This window comes from Ovis canadensis, chromosome 3 (genome assembly GCF_042477335.2).
Source record: "Ovis canadensis isolate MfBH-ARS-UI-01 breed Bighorn chromosome 3, ARS-UI_OviCan_v2, whole genome shotgun sequence".
Lineage (NCBI taxonomy): Eukaryota > Metazoa > Chordata > Mammalia > Artiodactyla > Bovidae > Ovis > Ovis canadensis.
Genome location: NC_091247.1, coordinates 198,771,772 through 198,781,684, shown reverse-complemented (window position 1 = coordinate 198,781,684; position 9,913 = coordinate 198,771,772). Strand labels below are relative to the sequence as shown.

Here is a 9,913-nt window from a genome sequence, read left to right as displayed (position 1 = left end):
GCGTTTTTTTTTTTTGCTTCACTGACTCTTCATTGAGGTGCTTGGGCTTTCTCTAGTTGTGGTGCATGGGCTGAGTAGCTGTGGCATGTGGGCTGAGTAGTTGTGGGGCACGGGCTTAGTTGCCCCAAGGCATGTGCAATCTTTGGTCCCTGACCAGGGATTGAATCCATGTCCCCTGATTGGAAGCAGATTCTTAACCACTGGACCACAGGGAAGTCTCCATTACTATTTTTTAAAGCACAAATGCCCATACAACTTTGGCTTATAAGATAGTTCTATATAGAATATATTAAAATACTAGTGACCTTGATATTATAAAGTGTGTGTATGCACACATTCACTCAGTTGTATCCAGCTCTTTGCTGCCCAATGGACTGTAGCCTGTTAGGCACCTCTGTTCATGTGGTTTCCCAGGCAAGAATACCAGAATGGGTTGCCGTTTCCTCCTCTAGGGGATCTTCCCCCCCAGGGATCAAACCCTAGTCTCTTGCATCTCCTGCACTGGCAGGCAATTCTTTTCCGTTAGTGCCACTTGAGAAGCCCTGGGTCCCATACCGGCAAATTAAGATCATTTTCTTCTGGCTGTTTCAATAGGACTGGATTTGGTCATCTCCAGTTGGAAAACACACACCCCCCCACTCAAAAAAAAAAAAAAATTATGTGTAAGAGTCGATGCTACTGCATTTGGATAAAACTGGCAAGTTCTTCCTACTATCATAGCCCAGGAAACAGCACCAAGGAAACCTAATATATTGGAATAGATGTTGCAGCATTTGGCCCACAGTTTGATATCTCTTAGGGTTAAGCTGAAGTTGTCAAGCTTTAGTGTGTGTGTGCGTGTGTGAACACTCAGTCGTGTCTGACGCTTTCTGACCCCATGGACTGTAGCTGCCAGGTTCTTCTGTCCATGGGATTCTCCCAGCAAGAATACTAGAGTGGGTTGCCATTTTCTAATCCAGGGGATCTTCCTGACCCACGGATTGAAACCAAGTCTCCCATATAGCAGGCAGATTCTTTACCACTGCACTGCCTCTGAAGCAATGTTTAGTACTAGTCATAAAATTTCATCAGGTATGCTGCAACCAATAACACTTCTTATGCATCTTATATCTAAAAATTTAAGTAGACTGTCATCTTTTAAATCCAAGTCTTCTGCAGTGTCCATCTTGCAAACAAAATATCAATCTCTATTCCACAAAAGCGCAACTTGATAACTGGTTACCAAGGCCTCTTTAACAGCTCTTCCATCTTTTCAGTTCAGTTCAGTTCAGTCGCTCACTCGTGTCCAACTCTTTGCGACCCCATGAATCGCAGCACACCAGGCCTCCCTGTCCATCACCAACTCCCGGAGTTCACTCTTTTAGGTGCGTTCTAAATTGCTTCAGTCGTGCCCGACTCTTTGCGACCCCATGGACTGCAGCCCACCAGGCTCCTCTGTCCGTGGGATCCTCCAGGCAAAGATACTGAAGTGGGTTGCCATTTCCTCCTCCAGGGGATCTTTCCGGACCCAGGGACCTGCATCTCTTATGTCTCCTGCATTGGTAGGCGGGTTTTTTACCACTAGGACCACCTGGGAAGCCCCTTACATCATTGACTTCTTCCTGTAATTTCAATTTGTCATAGTATGAGGTGAAGACGACAATTCCATTAACATGTCTTAGGGCAACACAACACATCAATTATTATCAGCAGCTTCTGTATGTACTCTTCATCTATGACATTCAAAAGTAAAACATTTTCCTGAAAATTTCATTTTCCCAAAATGAAATTCCTGCACTGTAGTTCCTCTTCCCAAACCCCAAAGGGATTCAAAGTCTCAACTAGTTTCTGCGTAAGTAGGCACTCGGTTTCCTCGGGGCCTGCTGAACTGATGGGAGGGGTGATGCCGTAGTGTTTTCGGAGATGGCTGTGTCTGTCTGGATCCCCCGGAGTAGTAAGGACTCAGCGGCTGCTCTGGGCGTGGCCACTGAGGGGAAAGGGAGAAGGGGCGTCTCAGCCCGGGGGCCGCGCCCACTCCCGCCCCACCTCCTCCACTGTTTCAACGCTGGTTGCTTTCAGCGCCGCTCAGCTTTCTTGTTTGTCCTCATGTGGTTCCCAAACACGGCACAGCAACTTTTTAGAACGCTGGTTGGACTCTTGTTGAACTCCAGAAGCAGTTAGTTTTCTACCTTACTATCAGAGCAAAGTGTGGTAAGAGAGTTCTTGCCAAAACAAGCGATAAATACCGTTTCTCCGTATTATGTACCAGAGCCTTAATATACACTGTGCTTCGCTCAACATGCCAGCAAATTTGGAAAACACAGTAGTGGCCACAGGACTGGGAAAGGTCAGTTTTCATTCTAATCCCAAAGAAAGGCAATGCCAAAGAATGTTCAAACTACCGCACAACTGCACTCATCTCACACATTTGCAAAGTAATGCTCAAAATTCTCCAAGCCAGGCTTCAACAGTACTGTGAGCCATGAAATTCCAGATGTTCAAGCTGGATTTAGAAAAGGCAGAGGAACCAGAGATCAAATTGCCAACATCCATTGGATTATAGATAAAGCAAGAGAATTCCAGAAAAACATCTACTTCTGCTTTATTTATTACTCCAAAGCCTTTGTGTAGATCACAACAAACTATGGAATATCAGATGGGAATATCAGACCACTTTACCTGCCTCCCAAGAAATTTGCATGCAGGTCAAGAAGCAACAGTTAGAACCAGACATGGAACAACAATCTGGTTCCAAATTGGGAAAGGAGTACTTCAAGGCTTTATACTGTCACCCTGCTTATTTAACTTATATGCAGAGCTCATCATGCAAAACGCTGGGCTGGATGAAACACAAGCTGGAATCAAGATTGCTGGGAGAACTATCAATAACCTCAGATACACTGACACCACCCTTATGGCAGAAAGTGAGGAGGAACTAAAGAGCTTCTTGATGAAAGTGAAAAGGAGAGTGAAAAAGTTGGCTTAAAACTCAACATTCAAAAAACGAAGATCATTTCATCTGGTCCCATGACTTCATGGCAAATAGATGGGAAACAATGGAAACAGTGACAGACTTTATTTTCTTGGGCTCCAAAATTACTGCAGATGGTGACTGCAGCCATGAAATTAAAAGACGCTTGCTTCTTGGAAGAAAAGCTATGACCAAACTAAAAGCATATTAAAAAGCAGAGACATTACTTTGCCAACAAAGGTCCATCTGGTCAAAGCTATGATTTTTCTAGTAGTCATGTATGGATGTGAGAGTTGGACTATAAAGAAAGCTGAGCGTTGAAGAACTGATGCTTTTAAACTGTGGTGTTGGAGAAGACTTGTGAGAGTTCCTTGGCCTGCAAGGAGATCAAACCAGTCAATCCTAAAGGAAATCTGTCCTGAATAGTCACTGGAAGGACTGATGCCAAAGCTGAAACTCCAATACTTTGGCCACCGGATGTGAAGAACTGACTCACTGGAAAGACCCTGATTCTGGGAAAGATTGAAGACAGGAAGAGAAGAGGGTGACAGAGGATGAGATAGTTGGATGGCATCACTGACTCAATGGACATGAGTTTGAGCAAGCTCTGGGAGTTGGTGATGGACAGGGAAGCCTGGTGTGCTGCAGTCCATGGGGTTGCAAAGAGTTGGACATGACTGAGCAAATGAACTGACTGACTGACTAAGATACACTATTTATGACCCTCCTAAGAACTTTCTGTGTTCAGTCTTATGTTCTCAGTTGCAGAGACCAGGAAACTGATGATTTGAGAAACTAAGTTTCTCTTGGTGGCTAACTCATAAGTGGTGAAATAAGAGATTCTGACCTAGGGTGTGCAGCCCATTCACTTTCCTTTAAAAAAAAAAAAAAAACTTTTCTAGTATGAAAGTCACAGACTTTTCACGTGGCTCAGTGGTAAAGAATCCACATCCAGTGTAGGAGATGGAATATAGGCAGGTTCAATCCTTGACTTGAAAAGTTCCCCTGGACTAGGAAATGGCAACCCACTCCAGTATTCTTGCCTGAAAAATTCCATAAATGAAGGAGCCTGGTGGGCTGCAGTCCATGGGGTCAGAAACAGTCTGACTTAACTGAAGTGACTTAGAAGTCACACACACAGTTGATTTACAGTGTGTGTTAGTTTCAGAAGTACAGCAAAGTGATTCAGTTATATTTGTATATATATGTTTATGTATTTTTCAGGTTCTTTTATGATTATTACAGAGTATTGAGTATAGTTCCTTGTGTTATACAGTAGGTCCTTGTTATCTATTTTATATATAGTATTTTATATATAGTCTATGCTAATCCCAAATTCCTAATTTATCCCTCCTTGTTTCCGCTTCGGTAGCCATACATTTGTTTTCTATGTCTGTGAGAATTTTTTGTGTCTAAAGGTATGACAGTCATAGTGAAAATGATAAGAATAAAAATGAAACTAAATGGGCACTCCAGAATTACTACTCTTTGCAATTTGTAATACCATTCTATAGCAGAAGTGAAGTGAAGTCGCTCAGTCATGTCCGACTCTTTACGACCCCGTGGACTGTAGCCTACCAGGCTCCTTCCTCCATGGGATTCTCCAGGCAAGAATACTGGAGTGGGTTGCCATTTCCTTCTCCAGGGGATCTTCCCGACCCAGGGATCGAACTGGGGTCTCCCGCTTTGCAGGCAGATGCTTTAACCTCTGAGCCACCAGGGAAGCCCTTCTATAGCAGGGACAGCAGTATTTCTGTTTCTGTTTTTAGAAAGGACACTGGTTTTAAATAATGTACCACTAATGTTGATATTTTAGCTTGTTTTAAACCTTTGATTTCTTTCTGGTGTGTTACAAGAATTTTAAATTTCTCCACTTTTAGAAAACAGAGAATATTTGTTTTTGAACTAAAAGTCATGTTACTTTTCATTTTTAAAGTAGATTTCAGGGCATATTCACAGATATTTACTAATTTGATCCCCACAATGATACTGTGATGAAAAGAAGTGGCTATCAGTATTTTATTTTGCAAACGGTGACATAATGGTGCAATCAAAGATACACAGTGACTCCCTCAAGGTCACACAGACTGATCCAAAATAAGGTGGAGATTCAGTTTTTCTTTTTAGTATTTGCTTATGTATTTGTTTATTTTTGCTGTGTCAGGTCTTAGTTGTGGCACTGGGAATCTTATGTTGTGCTTCCTGGGCTTAGTTGCCCCATGGCTTGTGGGGTCTGAGTTACCTGACCAAGGATCAAACCCATGACCCCAGCATTGGAATTCTTAACCAATGGACCGACAGGGAAGCCCAGAGACCCAATCATAACATCTTCCTCCTGGAAACGCTCCCTGTAATGTCTTGCCATCCATGTATCTTTTTCCTTAAATTTCTTAATTTTCCTTAAATTTCTTAATTTTCCTTAAATTTAATAAAAAACAATATGGAAACATAAAGACTATTCTTCTTCACTGGATTTAAATTCTTAAATTTCTTAAATGCTGAAGGAAAGTGCTTCATATAGCTATTTATCTGGACTTAAAGAGTGGAAGCTGAGGGTATATACAAGTTATTTCTGAAATTCTCCTTATAAAAAATGATTCTTAATATAGATAACCGTTACATCACATGGTTGCCATAGCTAAAAGTTATGAGGTTTTCTTATGTTTAAATGTTTGAATAATTAAATGAACAGCAGTGTGTACAATGTAAATTTCTTAAATTTAATTAAAGGATACCCCTATAGAAAGCACTATTGTGAAATGTACATGGAGTGATTAAAAGGTTTAGTACATATAATTTTCCCTAGTGTTTAAAAGGTCACTAGAAAGAAAAAAGTGACAAATATGCTGTTTTAAGCTTTTTTTTTTTTGCCACTTTAAAAATGTCACAGTGAGTGAAAGGAAAAAGCTGCCCGATAGCAGATGAATGGGTATTGACAGCTGCACCAGTGTTAAATGCTGCATGGCAGAAAAATCTAGGGAAGAAAAACAAACTGTAGTCACGTTTCCATATTGCTTTTTATTAAATTTCAGTAAAGAGACTTTAACTTTGATTGATATCTGAATTTGATAATGAAATCAATTTGTGAGACAAATCCGTGCCCACACAGAAAAGATAGGTGTATAATATAAGACATTTTAATCATGCACTAAATGTAAAATTATCCTGACAACACATGTGATATTTTATGGTGTCCATATGGTATTGCATATGCAGCTTATAATATACAACTGGTATCTGGATAACATATGATATAGATGTAAAGCACACCCTACAAGCTTAGAATTCTGTGGTTACACACACACACACACACACACGCACACACACACAGAGACATAATATTCATGCTTTCTCTGTGCTGAATATACATTATACATTTAACCCCTGTGCCTGTGTATTCATATTGTGAAGGGCTCAGGTTACTTTCTGGGGGCGTGTTAGATTTCTTTTGGCTTGAACAACCCTTTTCCCAGAAGCCTGGAAAATTCATCATGTTGGATAGCCAGGTGTTCTCCATTTGCAAATATTATTACCTTGTAGGATTAGAAGAAGGTTTAATTATGAAAGAGGATAAATAAACAGTGCTGCAGGCAGAAAGGCCCACCAGGCCCCTTTGTTGGGGGGTGTCCTCTAGGAGAGCAGTCCCCAACCTTTTTGGCACTAGGGACTGGTTTCATGGAAGACAGTTTTTCCACGTACAGCTGGTGGGGGGTGGGGGATTGGTTTAAGGATGATTCAAGAGCATTACATTTATTGTGTATTTCTATTGCTATTACTGGAGAAGGAAATGGCAACCCACTCCAGTATTCTTGCCTAGAGAATCCCAGGGATGGGGGAGCCTGATGGGCTGCCGTCTATGGGGTCGCACAGAGTCGGACACGACTGAAGCGACTTAGCAGTAGCAGCATTGTTATTACATCAGTTCCACCTCAGATCACTGGGCATTAGATCCCGGAGGTTGGGGACACCTGCTGTAGGACTCAAGGTCTGTGAACAGTCTTGATGCAATGGGGAAGGGATTTCTAAGCTGGGGACTACAGGGTTTCTGCCAGCAGACTCTGATGCTCAGTTGGAGGAGGACCCCGGGAGCCAGTGTCTTTTGCTCTTGATTGTTCTTTACCAGGGATCTTGCTTCAGAGCAGACTTGACTGATGTTTACCTGAATCACCATTGTTTCCAGGAGAAGCTTGTAGCCATGTTGAATCTTAACCACTACAGGCAAATCCCTTGTGCATCTGTCTTCTCTCTTCCCTCCCCAGACTGGAGCAGAGACCCATCCTTTTCATTCTTGAATTCCTGCTGCTTGGTGCCTTAGTAGGCATAGGTGCATCAGTGGCCAGTCGTGTCCAACTCTTTGTAACTCCATGGACTGTAGCCCGCCAGGCTTCTCTGTCCATGAGATTTTCCAGGCAAGAATACTGGAACAGGTGGCCATTTCCTTCTTCATGGGATCTTCCTGACCTAGGGATCAAACCCATGTCTCTTGTATCTCTTGCATTGGCAGGTGGGTTCTTTACTAGCTGAGCCACCAGGGAAGCTCCACCTGGTGCCAGTCATCTAATAGGCTCTCAATAAATGTTGAATGAATGAAGGATTGCACCTATATCTTAATGCAAAGTGGAATGCCTTTCTGGAGTTCTTTAGTACTGGGGTCATATGTTGTACTTCTGCTCTCTGCATTTACAAATAGATTAAGGGTGTCTGAAATTTCCCTGAATTTTCTCATGTTCAGGACGTTCCTGCTGAAGTAATCCTTTCAGACTCTACTGTCAGAATTTGCTTGTGAGCCCACAATTATATCAAAGATACTCTTTTTGTCTATCCTTGGGGTTTCTTATTATGCAGATTAAGAAAAGGAAATTGAGAAAGAATTAGCAGACATCACCTTGGGTTATATAGTTATAATCCACAAAGACATTGTGAATAGTATTAATGAAAACATACATGGACTTTGGAGTTTAATTGTTTTTTTTAACTTTAGGAACATCTTTAGGGAGTATAACTGAGTATCAAAAAATTACATTAACTAAATTACTTTGTTGTATAATTAGAGCATTCTACCAGCATACATACATTTTAGAAATGAATGCTATCAGTTTTCATTTTTAAAAATATATCATGTGATGGATGAATAATAATCACACCTGGAAACAGTTTTATAAATAAGAAAATTAAGTTGCATGAAATTATATTCAAAGGTGGTAATGAGTGTCAGTATTGCTCAAAAAGAGAAAAGATGATTTTTCAGACCCTCAAAATGTGCTTAAGTGTTAACTAGATGTATTTATGTTTCACAGCCAACTAAGCTGTAGTTTATATTCCTAGGAATGGCATTAGTGCTTTCTGAACTATAGTCATCCATATTATTTTCTACAACAACAATGCCTCTAATCCTTATTACCAAAGAAATCCCACTCTAGTGTTTATAGGTAACTTGAGCTATATATACATACAAAACAAGCATATGAAAACTAGAACTCGATTAACTTGTTGAGTTCGAGATTAAAACCTGAGTGATATCACACCCTGTTAGTTCATTTTTTTCTTATTGAATCAACTGAGTTTTCAAATAAAATCAAGCAAATAAATACCATATTATTTCGTTTTCTATTGACAAAATTATGAGACTGACAATCAAATATCCACTAGTCTGTGGATTCTCATCCTAAGTTATCCTGCAGACTGGTGGGACACTACAGTTGCCTCATCTTCTGGAGCACTTTGCTCCATGTTAGTTTACCCGCCTTTAGAGACGATCTTCCGTAGATGTTCTCAGGGGGAAAGTACTGATCAGATTTCTCATTTTGCTAAGGTAATGTCGTTGCTTCGTGTTTTCCGACCTCCATTTCTGAACCAGTATAGCTAAAGTTGATCTCCAAGGGGAGTAGACAGTGAGGCTGATGATTTTCTGTTTTCCCAGCAGGAGTCAAAGTTCATGGGTTTGCTCTTCACACTTCATCTTCTCTCTCTTTGCTGGGAAGGTATGTAGAGAAATCGGTGGTTGTAACTAAATGTCTGTCCATGCCACATTCAGTTGATACTGCCAATGGAATGATCAAAAACACACTAAAGAAGAATTAGAATAGGTTCATTTTTTGTTGTTGAGTGTGTGGTGGGAGAAGAGGTTTCTGTGGGCTCATCAAGGCTTCTGTGTTATTGAGTTGGACAAGGCAGAAACTGGAAAATTCCCAAAGAAATAGGACTATCAGGCCACCTGACCTGACTCCTGAGAAATCTGTATGTAGGTCAAGAAGCTACAGTTAGAACCAGATATGGAACAACAGACTGGTTACAAATTGGGAAAGGAGTATGTCAAGGCTGTATATTGTCACCCTGCTTATTTAACTCATATGCAGTGTTCATCATGAGAAATGCTGGACTGGATGAAGCACAAGCTGGAAACAAGATTGCTGGGAGAAATAGAAATAACCTCAGATATGCAGATGACACCACCTTTATGGCAGAAAGTGAAGAAGAACTAAAGAGCTTCTTGATGAAACTGAAAAGGACAGTGAAAAAGTTGGCTTAAAACTCAACATTCAGAAAACTAAGATCATGGCATCTGGTCCCATCACTTCATGGCAAATAAATGGGGAAACAGTGCAAACAGTGAGACTTTACTTTTTGGGGCTCCAAAATCACTGCAGATGGTGACTGCAGCCGTGAAATTAAGAGACACTTGTTCCTTGGAAGAAAAGCTATGACAAACCTAGACAGCATATTAAAAAGCAGAGACATTACTTTCCCAACAAAGGTCTATCTAGACAAAGCTTTGGTTTTTCCAGTAGTCATGTATGGATGTGAGAGTTGGACTATAAAGAAAGCTGAGTACCAAAGAACTGATACTTTTGAACTGTGGTGTTGGAGAGACTCTTGAGAGTCCTTTGGATGGAAAGGAGATCCAACCAGTCCATCCTAAAGGAAATCAGTCTTGAATATTCTTTGAAAGGACTGATGCTGAAG

The 9,913-nt window shown here is 40.9% G+C and overlaps 1 pseudogene; it reads right to left on the bottom strand.

Annotated features, from left to right (window-relative positions):
• Window positions 1-522: 522 nt before the first annotated feature.
• LOC138436403 (poly(A) polymerase alpha-like) lies at window positions 523-7,121 on the bottom strand (annotated as a pseudogene).
• Window positions 7,122-9,913: the final 2,792 nt, after the last annotated feature.